Source organism: Monodelphis domestica, chromosome 1, assembly GCF_027887165.1.
Source record: "Monodelphis domestica isolate mMonDom1 chromosome 1, mMonDom1.pri, whole genome shotgun sequence".
In the NCBI taxonomy this organism is placed as follows: domain Eukaryota; kingdom Metazoa; phylum Chordata; class Mammalia; order Didelphimorphia; family Didelphidae; genus Monodelphis; species Monodelphis domestica.
The window spans coordinates 283,102,174-283,122,709 of NC_077227.1; the positions used below are offsets into that span (position 1 = coordinate 283,102,174).

Sequence of the window (20,536 nt, forward strand, 5' to 3'; positions counted from 1 at the left end):
ATCTCGCGAACTAAGTGCCAAGTAAAAGAAGTGATCACAACAAAAGGATATAGGGCAGGGGCAGGACTCCAGAAGCAGCTAGGTGGCTCAGCAGATTGAGAGACAGGCCTAGAGACAGGAAGTCTAGGATTCGAATGTGGCCTCAGACACTTCCTGGCTGTGTGACCCTGGGCAAGTCTCTTAACCCCAATTGCATAGCCTTTTCCGATCTTCCGCCGTAGAATGGATATTTAATATTGATTTTAAGAGAGAAAGTAAACGTTTTATTTTTAAAAGAGGAAATATACTGCATATTACAGGGTTTTTTTTAAGACCCAAATATTTGTGAAGTTTATTGTACAAATCAAAGACTGTCGCAATAAAGACATACGCCACAGGCTAGAGTCCCGAAGCCCCTCCTCCTTCTGACAGCGTATGCGCCTTTAAGCAGCGCGTGCGTGAAGGCGGCAGCGGAGCTGGAGCTGGAGCTAGAGCTGGAGCTGGAATCTCGCGCTGGTTGGGCTCCGGAGCCCAAACGTTCTGCAGTTGTTACGTCCCCTTTGGCTCCCCACCCCCTCCATCCTCCGCCTTCCTACTTTTGCTTCCCGACTCCCTCCCTCGCCCCCCCCTCCCGCCCTCAGGCCCCTCCTCCACCTCAGCTCCCGACCCCGCCCTCCCGGCTTTTCTTGCGAAAGGCTCTTCCCCGCCCCCCAGCCCAGTACTGCTCAGCTGGGGCAGTGACGCGGCCACCTCCGCCGCCTTCCTTTCTCTGAGCCCAGCGACAGGCTCCCCTCCCCCTTCCCCTCCCCCTCGCGCTCCCGCCCCTCCCCCTCCTCCCCGCAGCTTTTGCCTGCGCGAGACGGACCGACAAGGACACGCGGGGCCTGGCGGCTGAGACTGGGCAGCGGGGCCCGCGGAGGTGGCGGCGGGCGGACCGGCGGGCTGGCAGGCAGCCTGGGCCAGCCGACGTCTGGCCGGAGGGCGCCGCGCCTGCTCTTTGCCCCGGAGCTCCTGGGTGAGTTGTCACTGCCGGGAAAAGAAACCCGAGATGACGGGGAACTGGGGGGCGGAGGGGAGGCTTTGTGTTCCTTAAACATCCTGGGAGCTGCCAGTGGCGACGAAGGTGGTCTCCTCCTTCTCCAACCCGTGTGTCACTGGGTCGCGTCCAGTGCCGGGTCCTGTGCGACGGGAGGAGGCCTGTCCCGGGGGTGGGGTGGGGGGACCGGGCGCACTTTCCCCCCGGGAGAAAGAGGCAGGTGGGTCGGAGAAATTGGTTCCCATCTCTTCTGGCTCCGTCTCAGGTGTCACAGGGTGGGATTGGGGGGTTGGGGGTGGAGATGCAACACAGAGCCGGGGTCCTCAAAACTGACAAGTGGGTGAGGTGCCCGCAGAATGGGGGGAGCCTGCTGCGTAGCACGAGAGCTGGGCATCGGAGGAAGGGGCGTACAGGATAAAATGTCATACACACGCACACACGAGGTGCGCAAGACCTGGGGGCCAAGGGACTGTGCACCTTTGCTGGAGCGATGCAAAAACAAAACTCAGAGGTGCAGAGCTCCAGAGGGAGGAGAGAAGGACAGAGAGACTCTTCTAAAGTCATCCGCAAGCATTTATTAAGCGCCTACTGGGTGCCAGACTCGAGCTTTACTATTCTAGGAATACAGAGAAAGGCAAAAACCAGCCCCAGCCCTCAAGGATCTCTCCATCTAATAGAATCTGGAGTTTGAACCAACATTTAAGAAACTCGGACTTCCCAGCTTCTTCCAAATTAGACACGGGAAAACGAAAGTTTTTTCTTGCCTCTTATGTAAGAAGGAGAGAAGCCTTTCCGTCTCATTCCCACCCCCCTCTATCCCCCTGTTTTGACTTGATTAATAAGTTTTCGATCCTACTTCAGTTTTAGTCTGTCCTTGCAAACAGTTTGGTTTAATTGTACAGAGGATTTCCTGAGGAAACCTTGTAATGATAGGAGGAAACTGTCAATATCTCACTTATGTTTTAGTCTTGAAAACTTTTTTATTATCTTGGTAAGAGGCTTGATGAAACCACTTCCTGTTTTTTGAGACTCAAGAGGAAACCCCCCCCCAACAATATTAGGTTATAGCAGTTCTAACTAGATAGGAATGGATACAGTTAGACTGCCCTTGGCAGAGTGGCTGGGCAGTGTCAGAGACCGACTTAAAACAAACAAACCTGTGAATAGAGGAATACCAAGTAGAAATATGTTGTGGAATTAGACGCCTAGGACTAGGTTAATAGAATGCCTGCGTTTCAGGGTAGCTACGTTGAAGCCCCTTTTGAGAAAATTAGTGCGTTTTTCCCCATAAAAGTCTTGCTACAACTAAGCTTAAGAGTCATTGCTGATAGGAAAGGCTTCTCATTTTCTACTGAGCAATGACTTTCTATATTTAATAATTGTTCTTCTGTTTTCCCTTCTCCTGTTGGATTAAAAACTGCCCACATAGAATGTTCCAAAAGGTCTTAAACTATCCTAAGACTTTTGTGACAACCTATATATGTGTATAGAGAGATGCTTTTAATATATAATGTATAGATGCCCTTCTACTTGTTCTAGAAATTCCCTTCCCAGATTACACAACGGGCCAGGGTCTGGGTGAGACAATTTCAGATGAAGTCCTGGATCTCTGACTTTATTGAAGCATTACAGAAATGGAGAATTATGTTTATCCCTCAAGTAAAATAAGAGGCTTTAGGTTAACATGAAGCTTTTTTTAGATTTCCCTCTCCTCACCATGTAACTGCTAATTCTTCCTCTTCCATCACCTTGTATATCTTTAGTATATTTCAGTTTGTATACTATGTATTTTATCTTCCAGATACAATATAAGCCTCTTGATGGTGGGGAATTAGTTTAATTCCATCTTTGTATCTCAGTGCCCAGCCCACCAATAAATATTTAATAAATGCTTGTTTTAATAATTGGGGTTTAATAGATTGGGGTTCTGTTTCCAAACTATTTCCTCATTGGCAAAATTACCCTATAGCTCCAATTTTTAGCCTTTTAGTAGCATTTCTGACCACATATTTGAGCTTCGTCATTCATTGGCTTTTCTGTTTTCTTCATACCTCTTTATGATAGATCTATGGATTAGTTTATCTGAATTACTTTCCTGTATAAGTGTTCATTTACTAAATCACATTAGTTATGCCAAATGAGACTTATTTTGCTGCAGCAACTGGACCAAATGGACAGACAGTTCTGCAAACACTTTGGAAATGGCTCATACAAACAAATAATTTAATTTTTTAAAAATGTATCCATTTTATAAGTTTTTATAGTGAGCAAAATCATCTAATAGGGCAGAATTCTCTTTTCCCTTCCATATTTCAATTCTAATGCCATCTGGTTCTTGGCCTTGGCTTCTCAATGCCTCCAGGCAGGAGGTTTTTTTTTTTTTAAACTGTGTTGTCCCTCACCCCCAACCCTCTCCCTTGAAGGGTGGTGATGAGTAGAGAGAAAGAGCAGTAATGAAGAAATAGTTCATATTGAGGAGGAAAGATAGATGAAAATGTTGCAGCATACAAGTTGACCCAGCTTTAGTGCTTTCTTCCTGGTCTTCTTAGGTCATGGTACATTTTCTGGCAGAGATACCTCCCCTATTATAGCAGTTTTTAAGGCTTCTTTTGATGCAGAGCTATTTTTCTGGAGTTCAGGGTGATATTTCTAGGAAAGAATTTCATTCAGGGGCTATAAGAATAAAGAATAATCCTATCTGGTTATAGACACAGATTATTGTTCTGCCTGTCACTCACCTATACCCTGCCCAAAGGAAAAAACTTTCTCCCCTTTTATGCCTATTTTCCTTCAACCCTGAGAAGAACTTCTTCTTTTTTTAAATAGTTCCCCATAAGCTTCCTCATTCTAGTGAATGAGGAATTGGAAGAGAATTAGAAGAAAAAGGAGGTAGTCTCCAAAGCAAAACCACTTGAGGCAATGAAAGAGACCAGGAAAAGGATGGTTCTTCTTCCTTTCCAATTCTCCCACAAATGCAGGAGAATTCACTGAGTAACAGCCAGCTGGGTAGTCATACCTCACTTGTAATCTTAAATATCAGCAGGTCCACTAGTGTTCAATGTTGCATAATTTTAATATGAAATAATTTTTCTTAGTTTATTTGCATGTGGTTTACTGCAGTTTCTCATTAGCCCTAGACTTGTAATCAGATTTGGAGGTTACTATTATTTTTGGAGAAAATATTTTAATTAATATTGGTAATATTATTATCAGAATATCTTTCCTTTTCCTGGTATAGCTATAATTTTAGTAATTTCTTATAGAATAATATAGTATAATTACAAACAAAGAGAAAAAGGAATATAGTGCCTTGGAATTAGGAAGATGTTCCACACACATACGCACATATATCCTGACTTTACTTGTGGGCAAGTTATTTTCTCTTAGTATTACCAGGCAATTCTGTAAGACTGAATTTTAGAAGAATTGCTCATCTGAATTAATAGATGCTTTCCATAATGAGGATTCCTTACACTTAGAGCATTACAGATCTAGACCCATTTGAACAAAAAAAAAAGTCATATGGTGTTTGATCACTAGGAAATAGGTAACTGGAAGCTTATGGTTATGGAAAGAAAGCCTTGTCAACATCTGTGTGATCTACACATTTTAGTGCTAGTTATAGGAACAAAAGTTTATTCATAGTAAGAATGGAGGCAGATGCATACATAATAGCTAGAAATCTCTTCTTTCTTCTAACATCTCATGTTCTCCTATGGGATGGTGACTAGCCAGTTCATCCCACACCAACTGAGCACAGATCTTGGAGGTAACTGTAGCATCAAATTGAGAATAAGGATAGGACTGCTCCTTGACCATTTGCTGTACTGCATTGGGGTTGTGGAAAGTTGTGACTTGTGACCCACCAGTCTATTTCATATAGATTCCAAAGCTTTTGCTTCCAGAAACCAAGGTTCTCATCACTGTAACTCTGGCCTTGATTCAACCTAGTGATCCATTGTTTCTGAGTCATCCAGAATATGTGTGCATAGCATGTGTGTGTGTATGTGTGTGGGGGTGTATAAAGCTCTGAAACCCTTTTGGTTATTTTAGTTTTAATTTGAAAAGTTTGAGAAGTCAAAGAAAACAGTATCATCTGAAAATCTTGGGGTTTCAGAAGCTTGGTATCACCACATATCTCCAATTGTCATTTTCTTTTGTTTACCTTTCTACTGTGTGGTGGAGAACTGGAAATGTCTTCTCAGCCTTCTCTTCCCAAGAGATAGAAATCTATAGTTTTCCTAGTAGTCCTCATTGAAGAACCTCTCCCCCTCCCTGGTTGTCTTAAAACCACCAAGCCATTTAATTTGTACTTCCGCCATCAGAGCTAAACTTTGAATCTCTTCAATAAATTTCATATTGAGTACAAGGCTGCAAGCAGCTACAGTGAGAGAAGGATATATTTCAAATTTAATGAAGTACTGCAAGTACTTCTAGAACCGAAACAGATTTCTCAGATCAGATATTTGGAGGTTACCTACTATATTATGTTGTGTTATAGCCTGGCTCTCATCCCTCAAAGAATACAAAAACTATCATGAAAGTATCTGACAGTAGCCAGCCAAGAACTCTTTCTGCACTCAAGAAACTAAACTGAACTAAATTTTCTCAAACAGAAACTGGTGTAGTTTCTGAATATATGCTGTGTTGTTAGATACTAAAATCCTATAGCAATGGACCCTTGAACTCTCCTTTTATTATATATTTTGGGCAAAACTTTGTTATTTGATAATGGGGGGTTGGGTAATCAGCAACTATTAGGAAAACTAATAGGGTTTCCATATGTTTGCAGTCAGCAGAAATGCCTATTGGTACCACCTACCAAAAAGATCTGCCGTGGCACAAAAATGAGTCAGAATTTCTTTCCCTGTCCACTTCACGAGGACTGGACATAAAACCTTAGATCAAAAAAACTGATCCAGAGCTTGTTCTTGCTATCTATTTTTAAATAGAGGGAATTTTTATCATTGCCAAACTAGCGTCTTTCCTAAACCTGCCCACCCAGCACTGACTTACCTTCTACAAAGAAGTCAGAACGTGAGGTTTTCTTTTGTGTTAATTACCTCTCTGTGTCAAAGATTTTTGTTTGGGTCAGCCTCAGTAAAAGAAAAATTTCTAAAAATACAAGGGACTGCTTATGTTACTTTTCCCTTTTCGATTTGGATTGTTTCCATTTCATCTCAGTGGCAGAAAAAGCAAAGACGGTGGCTTTGCCAATTACATTAAAATATGTGAAAATTGAGCCTGACAGTTTGAAGGAAGATTAAAAATATATGTTTGTAAACTACATTTAAACTTTGCTGTGGTAAGTAGGGTTACTTGGCACATATATGCTCCATGTCTAGGAAACTGAGATGTAATAGAAAGAGCTTGGGAATTGGAGTTCAAATCCCAGTTTGGACCCTTCCTAAGTTTCATGGCCATAGGCAAGATCCTGAGCCTTGCTAGCCAGTTTTCTTATTTGTAAAATGAGGATAATAACTACTGACTTCACAGAATTATTGTATGAAGAGAACTGTAAATGTTACTATAGAGAGGTAAATAGAATGATGAGTGTGAAGCAACTGTTTAATAAGTATTTGTAACAGAACCTTCTACCAGCTTGGTTGAAAGAAGACTATATTTGGGAATAAAAATAACACTAAACTCAGTCATGGATAGCAAAATGTTTGTATAGCCATATAGAAATTTGTGGTGTAGTGTGTATGCAAATAACCTCAGGTTAGAGGTTGAAACCCTATTCAAAAGAGAACAATGACTAAATTTAGAATATCGGAAATGGACTGTCAGCTGTTATTATCTTTATTTAAGCCTGCCCTTTCCTTTTAGAGGAGCGGCAAATAAGTCTGTGAAAGGTGTAATGAGTTTACCAAATCAGACTCTGGTGGCAGGTAGAAGTACCTATATCTGCCTCCTTACTCTCAATATGGTATGCTCAATATGGTCACAATTCCACATACCTTGTCGTTACTATACCTAAATTTGAGCACTTTTCCCTAGTTTTAAAAATTAAATATTTAGCACAAAAATTCAAATATGATACATATACATTGACATTCATAAGAAAACGTTTAGCATAAGCTAAAGACTTGCAAATAGAAAACCTCCTATGTTCAGGAAGGTAAATTAAGCTTTGCTGTCTTTTGAAGAATTTTCCTTGTGAAAAACTCAGTAGCTATATTTTGTACTCAGTTATATTAGAGGATTCTGCTACCAGATGTAACTAAAAATGAGGGATTAAGTCAGAACTCCAACTGTTGAATTGGAAATGTTAATTTGTGCCCTTGGAAATCCTTAGAAAAAAGTGACTATGGTTATCATAACATAATATCACGTATTAAAAATACAGCTAGTTGGAAGGTAACATGATATAATGCTATAGGTGTTATTTCCTGTGATGGCTCTATCTTTGAGAGATTTGCACCCATTTGGGAATCAGGAAGCCTAAATTCTTTCTCAATCCACCACCAAATTGATTATGATGACTTTGAGTGAATTAGTAAACTTCTATGGACCTCATTTTCTTCATCTATAAAATATAAGGGGTTTAACTTAAATGTTCTCTAAAGTACTTTCCAGCTCTTAACATTCTATTCTAAATTGTAGCACAGCAGTGAGTCTCTTTTCACTATTTATCCTTATTTTCTTTAGATGTAATTTGAATCCATATCCACAAGTAGTACTAGTACTTGCCTTTCCTAGAGTATGTATTATGTGGTACATTTAATAGTTCTAATAATAAAATATAGTATTTTACCTTAACTGAGCAAATTAGGCTGAGAACATGAAACTGCTTTTTATGTTTTATTACCTGCAGCCTATTCCAGGCAGTTCTTACAGGAAATCCTTTTGTGTTGTATGGTTTGTGTTATCTGAGAGAGAAGGAAGATTAATCCTCATTTCTAAATTACTTTGTAGCTTCCTGTTTGGGAGGTGAGACAGTCTGACGAAGAATCATCAAATCATAGTATTTGGGAGCTGGAAAGGTCCTTAGAAAGCATGTTGTCCAATCCTCTCATTTTTATGTTGAAAAGATTTAGTAAACCATGTGCTATGTCTCATAGTCTAAGTATACAAGGTATACTTGTATACCACAAGTATACAAGGAAGTTGCAATTCATTAATATGTCTGTAGATTTTTTTCCTGCTTTTTCTTCCAAATTTAGTAAGATAGAAGAAGAGGACAAATTATTTCTAATGGAGCCTTGACATTTGCTGGATTATATAGAATAATAGAATATTAGCATAGCAAGTGACCTCAGGAATCACATAGTCTTAACAGTGTTCTCATTTTAACAAAGATAAATTACTTCTATAGGTCATGAGCTTTGTGATAGCAAGGAACATATTTCACTTAATCTTAGTATCTCCCTTAAAGAGAGGAAGCACTATAATAGTGGATAGAGCTTGGAGACTGAAAGACTTGGGTTCTAAGTTCTACTTTTGAAACATATTAGCTGTGGCACAAATAAGTAAATCACCTAATCTCTCAATGATCCAAGTAACTCTCCAAAACTGTAAGTTAAATAGGGTTGTGGATATTGACTTTTAAAGTCCTTCATAACATGTTCTCTCTTACCTTTTTAGTCTTCTCATATTTTACTCCTCTTCACATACTTTCAGTCAGTGACACTGGCTTTCTTGCTATTCCTTGAACACTCCACTTTGTCTTTGGCTATCTTCCATGTCTGGAATCTCCATTCTCTTCCTGGCTTCTCCAGTTTTCCTTCAGATCTCAGCTTAAACTCCACTTTCTTTAAGAGGCCTTTTATGATCTCCTTCAATGTTACTGCCTTACCTCTGAGATTTCCTCCAATTTACCCTGTATATATCTTGTTTTACATGTTTATGTGTAAAATTTTTTGTTTGTATGTAAATTCTGTATAAGTCACCTGATTTAGGAAGTTTGACTAGAGAATGAATATCCTTATCATCTCAGTGTCTCCCCACTCCTTCCAAATAATATAGTAACTGTGAGAAACCAAGCTTCAAGGACTTTGGCTACTGGGAACCTTGAACCTGGTTTGTTTTGCAACAGAATGAATTGCAAATAATTCATTGCCTGGGGAAATTTTTTTTTTTACATATTTTCCTCCATTGCTATGTGAGGTCCTCACCTCATTATGTGGGAAGGGACTATTTCCCTTACAGTGTATCCCTAGCACTTAGCACAGGACCTGGCACAGAGTACATGCTTAATAAATGCTTGTGTCTTGATTGACTATGCTTTGGTGAAGGGAATTCCCTACACTGATTAAATCATAGGCCCAGAATTTTTTTTAGCCTTCAAATCCCCCAAATTCCTCCAGTGCTTATTAACAGGTATAATCAGTAGTACTTAGTAGGTGCTTACAAGTTTTTGTTTCATGGTCACATACCTAGTGATAGAAGTCTTTATGATTCTTAATCCATTAGAACACATTGCCTCCATAGGAATTTTACTGTTGGAACATGTGACTTTCAAAAAAGAAAGAGTTCGTGTTCTTCTCAGAACAAAATTAAGCCATAATCAAAGCCTAAGAATTCAGGAAATAACTCTGAAGTGTTTCTTTGTGATTAGGTTGAGTGAGTCAGTGAGTTCTGTCTGTCTGTTGTCATTTTCTTCCTTCTTCCTCTTCAGATATGATCCTTCTGAGCTAAGGTTCCTATGGTACATGATTTGAGTGTTTTTCATATGAGTTTCACTTCCATCCTTAATCTGTTGCCCTCTGCTATCTGTGGCATGTACCTGTGAAATTTAATCATGAGAAGTTTATGGAAGATTTTATGGAGAATTTGTGGAGGGGAAACATTTCAATTCAGAGGAACTGAATGCTTATTAATTCAGTTATTATAATTGTGGATTTCAAATGCTTATTTTATACTCTGGAAAATATAGTTGCTGATAGAAAAATTAAAGAGGGAACTTTATGTGTATCTCTAACTAGACTCAGGAACATAAGCTCTTAATATCATAGGTTTACAATTAGACCATCTATTTTAATATACTCTCATTTAGTCAAGGAGAAAAGAGGTCCAGATAAGTTAAATAAATTGCCCAAGGTGACACAGGTAGTAAATGGCAAAGGCTGGATTTGAACCCAGGTCCTCTGGCTACAAATCTAACAAATTGAGAGTTCTTGATTAAAAGAGAGGCAATGTGGTATAGTGCAAAGAGCTCTGAATTTGAAGTCAGAGGAACTACATTTAAATTCTGACAGTGATTCTAAATAATTACGTGACCTTGGTTAAGTCACTGTCCTTCACCAAGCCTTAGTTTGCTAATCTATAAAATGAAGAATTAAATGACCCTTGCTCCTTAGAAGAAGAGCTGTGGTCCTACTGGAGCATACTAAAAAAGTAGAGATATCACTTTGCTGACAATGATGCATATAGTCGAAACTATGTTTTTTTCCAGTAGCAATGTATATCTGTGAAAGTTGGACTATAAACAAGCTGAGTGTCCAGAATCTATGCTTTTGAATTGTGGTGCTAGAGAAGACTTTTGAGAGTCCTTTAGACAGCAAAGAGATCAAATCAGACAATACATAAAGTAATTAATTCAGACTGTTTTCTGGAAGGTATACTAATGCTGAAGTTTAAATACTTTGGCCAACTAATGAGAAGATGGGACTCATTGGAAAAGACTCTGATGTTAGGAAAGATTGAAGGCAAAAGAAAATGGGGACAGCAGAGATTGAGATGGATAAATAGTGTCATGGAAACAGCAAACATGAACTTGGACAGACTTCAAGACTTAGTGGAGGATAGAAGGGCCTGGCATGAAATGGTGCTTGGAGTCACAAAGAGTCAGGTAGACCAAACAACAACAAAAAGAAAAGGTGGAACCAGATGACTTCCAAAGACTATTCTACATCTAACTCTAGGAGAAAAGTGGCAATAGGGAAAAGAAGAGACCAACCAGTAGAAATTCAACAAAAACTCCCTTGTCTGAGGACTATATATTCTATTCAGGAGGTACTATTGTTTCAGTTGACATGTTATTGATACTTCTTTAGTATTAATGATTTACACATTGGCTGCTAACATCATCTTAATATTTTATCTGCCTCCATGTAGAAATTCATCTTGAAGGTTGTTTTATACACTATTTTTCTTGGTCATTCTGTTTATTGTGAAATACTGGCCAGAAAATCAAGCTCTGTGTTTTGTAATACTTATTTACTTATCCTCATTTTCTAAATATGCAGCACTCTTCAGAAGTCATAGTCCTTAGGAGATTATAAATATATAACCCAACGATAATCCATGTAATATTTAGTGAAAGAATAAGCAATAGAACTCCACAGGATATGTGTAAGAACTTGGTGTTGAGTCCTCCTTTAATACCTCCCAATGGCAAATCAACACATTTTGTTACTATGATTTTGACTCCCCAAAAGCCCATTTCATATTTTGGAAAACATAGTTATAGTTTAACACTTTCATTTTTCCTGATTACATATCTATAATAGAATTGGCAAAAGATTTGTATGATGTTGCTTGTGGTACTGTTAGTGAAATAATATTCTAAAAATTTGGCTAGTGATTTCCAGGTAGGGAAAACTCTTGAAAAATGTACCAAGGTATCTCTGTTATCTTGCGATATGCAAGTAGAATAAATGACTTTATCTGAAAAGAATTAGCAAGTTTTAGACCAAGCATCAGGACTTCTATCTGCTGGGGGAAAATAGTTTTATTTTTAATCCCACTCTAAATATTGACAGATTAATGATGTTACCTAATCTTGATATGCTCTTTTATGAAAAAATATTTAGAAAAAAAAATGGTCCTATTTTGGATGTCTGGGAATTATATAAGACTGATGGGATGGAGAGAATTCCCTTTTTCACAACCCCTACCTTCTGAGCCCCAATTTTGGAAAAAATATTGGCTTTATCATCCTGCTTTTGGAATGAATTACTCTCTTTGCCACTCATTTCTCACCTGTCTTATTCTACTCGGTTTTTTTTAAATCCTTACCTTCCACCTTAGAATCAATACTGTGTATTGGTTCTAAGGCAGAAGAGCTTTAAGGGCTAGGCAATGGGAGTCAAATGACTTGCCCAGGGTCACACAGCTAGGAAGTGTGTAAGGCCAGATCTGAACCCAGGACCTCCCATCTTTGGGCTTGGCTCTCAATCCACTGAGCCACCCAGCTGCCCCCTCTACTTGGTTATCTTCTCATGCATATGTAAATATTTGCAATGACATTGCCTTTGCCAGGTATTGGCAACAGCAAATAGTTAGATTGTTACTTTCCTACTTCTTTGTCCTGGTTTCTCTCTCCCTCAGTACAGTTTCATCTATATAGTTGGTACTTAATAAATCTCTTTATGTCTATGTTTATATCTAGGAATGAACATGCCATGTCATGTTTATGGGAAGGAATAAAACTATTTTTATTTTTTAAATTTGGTCAATTTCAAACATTATTCCTTGGTTACAAAAATCATATTCTATTTCTCCCTCCTCTTCCCCCTCCCCTCCCATAGCTGACACGCAATTCCATTGGGTATTACATGTGTCCTTGATCAGAATCTATATCTATGTTGTTGGTGTTTTCATTAGGATGTTCATTTAGAGTCTACATCTCCAGCCATATCCCCTTGACCCATGTAATCAAGCAGTTGTTTTTCTTCTGTGTTTCTACTCCCACAGTTTTTCCTCTGAATGTGGATAGTGTTCTTTCTCATAGATCCCTCTATGTTGTTCAGGAACACTGCATTGCCACTAATGGAGAAGTCCATTACGTATGATTGTACTACAGTGTATCAGTCTCTACAATGTTTTCCTGGTTCTGCTCCTTTCGCTTTGCATCAATTCCTGGAGGTCATTCCAGTCTCCATGGAATTCCTCCACTTTATTATTCCTTTGAGCACAATAGTATTCCATCACTAACATATACCACAATTTGTTCAGCCATTCCCCGGCATTTTCCAATTTTTTGCCACCACAAAGAGCGCAGCTATGAATATTCTTGTACAAGTCTTTTTCCTTATTATCTCTTTGGTGTACAAACCCAGCAGTGCTATGGCTGGATCAAAGGGCAGGCAGTCTTTTAGTGCCCTTTGGGCATAGTTCCAAATTGCGAAGCAGAGCACTTCTATTGGAAAGTAATAGGAGATGAAGTTGGTCAGGCTTTGCATAAAATCTTGAATAGTAGGCTGACATGTTTAAACTTTTTCCTCAAGACATTAGGGAGTCATGGGAGATTTTTGAGCATGAGATTGACAATTTATTTTTCAGTGGCTAGATTAGACTTAGAAAAAAGGTTTAATGTCAGTTATAATAATTATAGCTAAAGCTATAATATATTAAAATTTACAGTCATACTTTATAGACATTTTGTTTTGAGGCTCAAAGGATTTCTGAGGTCTATAACCCCTGACTTTGAAATTGTCTCTTTAACACAAGCTATTTTTGAGTTAGTTTGTAGTATTTCCTAATAAAAGACAAAATTCCACAATAAGCTAAAATTATAGAGACCTCAGGTGAACGTTCAGTAAACATTTTGCTTCATCAGATAGAACTGATGTCAGTTAACTTTCAGCCTACTCTGGAAAATAATTTTCTCAAAACCATACAATCCCTCTTTAACCACTCTCTGCAAGAATCAGCCAAGTCATAGGTGAACTCGGGGATACTTTTTACTTAACTGCATTATTCCTTATGATTTCAGGGAAGAGTCCTTTTTCTGGGTGAAATGACCTCTGTTTAAAAACTGGCATGGCCTTTGATAAGACTAATGTAAAGAGATTTCAATGTGGGATATTATTTCAATATTGATAGTTAAAGACTAAAAAGGTTTCCTATCAGAATGGAGGAAATAGTCCCAATTCCTCATGGAGCTAACGTTCTGCCCAGGATGGGGTTTCAACATGTAAAATGACATAGATATCAGACATAGATATCAGTCAAAGCCCCTCACTTTGCAGGTGAGGAAACTGTAGCCCAGAAATGTGAACTAACTTGATCACACAGCAAATTATTGGCACATTTAAGGTAATGTTAGTGAAGAGGAAAGAAGGGATAGAAGAAGCCAAGAGACAATTCAGAGGAACAATTGAAAAACAGAACTTGATGACTTGTAGAAAAGATGAAAAATGAGAGTCAAAAATAACTTAATGAAGGTCTGAGTGGTGTACTGGAAGTATTGAACTCTAGTACTCCTTCCACTATGACTGGGGTTTTAGGCCTGGGTGACTGGGGAAAATAGTGAAATCATTCATGGCAAAAAATTGGGGGCTGGAAACAGCTAGTTTTAGTGAAAACTTTAATTACAAAGTAAAGTCAGTGAGTGTTCATTGAGTATAGATTGACACAGAGACAGAGGAAGCAATCTTAGAGTTAAATATTTGCATTGTCAAAAATTCTTCAGCAAACCAGAAACACAGAGCTGAACTCTGAGCATTATGATTTTTTTTTTAGGCACCCAGTTTTTCAGAAGCCTTTTTTTAGACTTTTAAAGTTCTCAAGATGTATCAGTTACTCCCTGAAATCAAGTTTTTAATCTGTGCTTGTATGGTCTTTCTTTTTCTTACATTCTGTCTGGATTATAAAATCACAGATTTAGAACTAGAAGGGGGCAAAAAAATACTTCGGTCCAAATCCCTCATTTTACAATCAAAAGAATTGAGGCCTCAAATAGTTAAATAAACTTACCCATGATCAAACAGATAATTCATGTTTGAGGCAGGATTTCAACTTGGGTCTTTCAGACCCATCAAATACCTACAACACCATGCTGCCTCTTATAAAATATCATCCTTCACAATTTTATCTCTAGAAAGATTGTAGTCTAGTCTTTGGATTGTACATTCAGAAGGGACTTTGGAGGCTATGTGGTTCAACCCTCAAATTTTACAACTTAAGACCCCAGGTTCAGAGATGTTAAATAACTTGCATAAAGTCACACAGGTAATAATGGCAGAGGTTTTCTGATCAAACCCAGGTCTTCTGATTCCAAATCTAACATATTTTCCACTGAAGTGTGACATCTATATCAGGCTGCATAGAAAGACTTAGGAGAGCTTGTTTCTACAAATGAGCATTTTTTTAATGCTAATATACTTCAGAGGAGTCAGAACAGATGACACCTCCACTACCACCCCAAATGCCCTTAGACCAATTAATGAATTACTGTGGTTTAAAAAAAATCTTTACCTAATGACCAATTCTCTAGCGATGAAACTCTGAACTTAACTACTCTGGCCCTTAGTTGACTGACACAATCCATCATGGAGCCCATACACAAAGTCTTTGATAACTCAGAGTTTTCTTCATGCCAAAATATGGCATGAGAATAGGACTTAGGTGTTATAAAACTTATTGCAGTAATTGGGTTTATATGTGTATGTGAAACGTATATTTGAAGTGCTTCTGTGAATATCAAAATGATCATCTTTTGGGACTACATGACCAGCAGCAAGCAAAATGAAAAACATAATTTATTAAGCACTATGTGCTTATTATGTGCAGTGTAGTAGGGTTGTTGATAGGGGAGATAAAAAGATAACATTCTCAATTTCGAGGAGTTTACAGTCTAATTGGAATGTTAAGACTTGCATATAGGTAATTATATTACAAATTATTATATTTCTGTTCTTTAATACAAATTAGAATGTGATAAATAATTTAAAGCAGTATAAAATTCTGGTACTTATATCAGCAAGTATTTGAATTGGATGTAGAAGGATGGAAGGAATGCCAGTGAGTGAGTGTGTTAAGAGCAATACCTGTTATTTGTTAAGTTTATTTTTCCTTAAAAGGTATTGGAACTATCCTTGAGACTTGATTGGCTCAGAAGACTAAGGCTTAGACCACAGATGTAGCTTACAAGTGGCCTAAGTATATAATAGTTAGCCCACAAAGAGTCTTTCCTTATGGCTTGACCTCTGTGCCAGCATGACCAGGCAGAAAAACAGGGAAGCTCAATTGAATCAATATTGTATCCTTTCTGGTTATTCATTCACTGCTATGGTTAAGTAAACCTCGTTTGTTAACTGTTAAATAGTGTACTTGTAACTCATTTTGTTCCAATTCTGAATATGAAACACCTTATCAATCTGTATCAGGTATGTCCTACAGCATTAGGATTTGTAGAGAATGTCTGTCTTTGAGGTCTATGTGTAGGGTGGACAGGCATAAAGAAGCAAGAAGAGATATGTTGCAGTTAGCATAACTATATAACTATAAACTCTGGAAGAGGTTAATAATGGGTGATGGAAAACAACATAGATATTGTGAATTAGCAGATATTTGAACATATCCATTCATTTGACAAATATTTAGGGAGTCATGGGAAAGGCATTTTGTTATTTCAGTAGTATTGACATTTGGTATTATGTCTTTAATGTATACCATATTTAATTACCTGAGTTGTATCCATTCTTTGTTTTATATGAGTAAATCTTATCTGTTTTTTAAGTATAATGCCTTTGCCTCATGCTTATTCTGAATTCCATATAGCATTTGGACATAATTCTAGGCATATATTATATACACAGGAACTACATTCATTGTCATTGTTCTCTGTATGAATCAACTGCAGCATGAGTTAAACTGGATTGGCATCATATGCTGGGGAATAAGAAAAATTTTGACATTATCGAGTATAGTTTACCCATCTTAAAAACATAAATTTTTGGACATTCAGTTCAGCTGCTTTGTGTGTTTGTGTTTGTGATTAGAGTAAACGTGTGTACCTATGTTTGTGTACCTGTGTATGTGTATCTATGTGTGTACCTATGGAATACTCTCCAAAAGTATATTTTTATCTATGCATTTTTAAAATTAATCCCTTTGTTTATATTACCTTTATTTCTGACCATATCTATCCCTTCTTCCTTGCCTTCCTGGAGAGCCTTCTTTTGTAACACATAATGAAAAGAGGGTGGGAAAGTAGTTCTGCAAAACTAACAAACACATCAACTCAATCCAACATTATATACAATGTTCCATACCCATAGCCCTCTACCTCTAAAAAGAAGGGAGAGAGAGATTATTTTCACAGTTTTTAGGAAGACCAAGCTTGGTTATTTAAATTACAGAATGTTAATACATATATTTAAACAGTGTTCATGGGCAACCCTTTGTAAAAGAGAAGGTAGGGCAAGGACAGATGATCTTGTATGAAAGTCCTTGATATATAGTAATGCTTCCAGCTAAAGGATATGAGAGCTAAGCTGATTAAACCAAAATAGAGGATTATGTTAAAAAACTTTCTCAATGGGGTTATTTGAAGGACAAAAATATGTGTTGTGAGAGGGTAAGATTAGAGATTCATACTAGAATTTTTCATTTTAACAGTCTTATGAATTTCTATTAATATCCTACCCCTAAACAGGAGTGTCTCATCTTGAGATGAGACCATTCTTTTCTCAACAATGTTCATGCTCTTTAAGTGTTTTCTTGCTGTTTGTTATAATAGTGCAGCTTAGCTGGAAGGTACAGCGTACAAGTGTGAGATGTATCTGGGTGTGGACTCCTCCTTTTCCATTTCCCTACATTTATTTTCAGTGACCAATGTTCCTGTATTGAACATTCCACTGTAGCCATTTTCTCTAAGGCTAAACTTGCTAGGGAAATGGAGATGGGTTAGAGGTAAATTTGTCACATGGCAGCTTGGAATAATCACACATACACAATGCTATCATTCCTATGACAGAAGGATATGGAAGCAAAGCTGACTGTTTATTTTTCCATTCATTTGGAAAGGGTTTAGGAATACAACTGGGGTGTAGATTCTAGGTTTTTTTTTTCCTTTCAGTATGAAGAGCATAAGCCTCTGAGGCTAAACACAGACGTTTTGTCTTAGGTTTATACTGAATAGAATCCTTTCTTGTGAAGAAATTATATTGGTAGCTTATGTTTATCTATTGTTTTTAACTTTTTGAAGATATGTCCCATCTGTGATTTCCTTTTATGTTCCTATGAGCCTCAAAAGTAGGTATGATAGGTACTGTCTCATTTTATAATTGGAGAAGCTAAGTTGTAGTGAGGTTAATTGTGTTAAATAAACTCATGAAGTAAGCTAATGAGAAGGAACAAGAATGTAATCTTGGTTATAATGTTTTTCCTGCCAAATTATGGCACTACCAATAATATCACAAATGTCTCCCTTTAAATTGATAGTGAGAGGAAGTGGTAATAGCAGATGAGGAAGTTTTGAAGTCAGGAGAAATGGTTTTTGTTCCCCTTTCAGTCCCACTGTTTATCTGCTTTCCTCCCCCAATTCTCCCAGTTTCAGTAGCATAAGTTTGCCATTGGCTCAAGCTTTGCTTACCTGTGGATTCAGCTTCCAACAAATTGGATCTCGTTCAAATCCTAGTTTCATGATACCTCCTTAGCTGCTACCCTGATGTGTCATCCTTGCTTTAGTACTGCACTTCCAATATATGTAGCATTGGTAATGGCCTGTCTTGTATTTACTAATTATTACAGGTGCGTCTATCTTATTTTTCTGGTGAAATTGTATGCATGGACCATGCATTACACTTTATTTTCTCCATCTCACTGAGCCCTGGCTTAGTGTTGGGCATGTTTTAGATGTTTTAATTAATAATTAGTAATAGCTTACATTTTATAAGTAGTCTTCCAGCTTTTATCCAACACTTTTCTCGAAACAATACCTGTGAGGTAGTTCATACAGTTGTTATTCTCTTTACTTTATAGATGAGGAAATGGAAGGGAGAGATGTTGTGACTTCCTCATAGTCACATTGTCACTAGATGTGTAAGATCACTAAGCAAAGTGTCAGACCATACTGCCTCTTGAAAGAATACTTGTTAAACTAGTGAAACTAGTATTGCATTCAGACTTAGATTTCACAGTTCATATATTTAAATTTGTGTAGAGGAAGTGCCTTAGACAGATTGAGAGTTCTTGCTGTCAGCAGTGTCCACAAAGAGACAAATTTTCTTATTCAAATATAACTTAATTCAGTAAACATTTATTAAGCTTCACCTTTGTGTAGAGTTTTATGAAATGAGATAGAAACGGTAGCATGGGTTTGAGAATAGTATTGTTGGATATACCCAGACACACTCTTATGTCTCAAATTTTTTTTTACTTTTTAATCTCATTTTAAAAGTTTGTATTTTTAAGTAAAACTTGATTTTTTTTTAAAAGAAATCAAGTTTAGGTAGTTTTAGTTATTTTGTTTTTTGATGATTAAAATGTCATTTATTATTTAGTAATCAATAAATGTTCTTTTAGAGGAAAATAGGAAATAAATTTCCCTAGTTACACACTCTAGTTTAGATAAACTATGCTTCTTGTCTTTTTGAAACTTGGTTTTAGTAGGATGATAGAGCATACTGATGGATAACTATATTACCCAAACTATCCTTAACTACAAAAGCAAACTTCTTCCCTTTCCATTCTCAGTATTTTTTACTATTTTAAACCACTGATTACTGTTCTCTCCTCCTTTGTCTTTTCAATATCCCCTTGTCAGGCTCTATTACCTTGACTTTGTTCATGACTCCAATGAGATCATGAAATACAAGTCGCCACAATGTGACAAGGAAATCACTTTAAAAGACTGATATATATTAATTTAAGGTCGCCAAGGAATTCAGCTATGTAATTCCTAAATGAAAACTCAAGTCAGCCGTCAACCTTTTATAGAGTTTAATTACAGACAGGAGGAAGAAAGGAATTAGAGATAGAGAGAGAGAGGGAGAGAGAAAGGGGAGAGAAGGGAATAGGGCTTAAATACCCCTTCTGTTTAGGCTGGGCCAAAAGGCCCAAGCCCTTAGATAGCTGGGGCAAAGAAAAGAGATCAGTCCCTATTACTCACATGACCAAAATGGAGAAACAGTCTCAGAGGCCCCCACCTTCAGCTTCCTTCAGAGCAAGCTTCTCAGAGCACCTCTCCAACCACTCAGAGCCAAAACTCTCCAACCCCCTCAGTCCTCAGACCCCCCCTATCTTTAAGGAAACCATCCAAGTTCCCTCCCCTCAGTTCTCACATCTACCAATCACTGTCCATCATTTTCCCTGTGCCAATGGTGGCTCTAGCTTAACCCAGGACCGCCCAGAGGTCTGTTGGAGGTCATATTCTCAAATAATTAAATTTTGATCTATGCTGCAGCCCTTCCTAAATCCTGTTAGGACTGAGTGGGGTGGAAATTGTATTTTCCAAGACCTGATTCTGTCATTCCAAGTATCTCTATTGTATCAATTCTAAAATCAATCATGACTCAAAGAAATTCCTGTTCTGTGCTTAAGCATAGGTCAAAGCCCTTTCCATTGTTCAGCAAAAGGTTTCTGTCCTAAAGTAATCTTAAGAAGGTAGGAGGAGGAACCTCCCATGCCAATGGGGTTCACATTCCAATAGACTTATCACTAAGAAATTTTCCAAGTATGAAATTTCCCAATGGTGAAATTTCCAACATTTATAAGTCTAAGAAATTTTAAGGTTTACAATAGGATATCATAAGGTTTGACAATATATGTTTTCCAGTGATTCAGTGGGAAGGCAGTATGAATACAAATGCATGCAAGATAAAATTTTAATTAGGTTTTAGTTTTATG

At 37.7% G+C, this 20,536-nt stretch overlaps 1 protein-coding gene and 1 long non-coding RNA gene across 3 annotated transcripts in view; one reads left to right on the forward strand and one right to left on the reverse strand.

The window, feature by feature from the left end:
• The first annotated feature begins 418 nt into the window (after positions 1-418).
• SUSD6 (sushi domain containing 6) overlaps positions 419-20,536 on the forward strand; it is a 112,850-nt gene continuing 92,732 nt past the window's right edge. The window contains exon 1 of one of the 2 annotated variants that reach the window (XM_007473114.3): positions 419-994. The gene's annotated coding sequence lies outside the window, so the exon portion shown is untranslated. The remainder of the gene's footprint in view (positions 995-20,536) is intronic. The other variant, XM_001370155.4, reaches the window with a different exon arrangement.
• Positions 9,437-20,536, reverse strand: part of LOC130456332 (uncharacterized) — a 125,133-nt gene continuing 114,033 nt past the window's right edge. The window contains exon 3 of the long non-coding RNA XR_008915014.1: positions 9,437-9,743. This is a non-coding gene — a long non-coding RNA (uncharacterized LOC130456332). The remainder of the gene's footprint in view (positions 9,744-20,536) is intronic.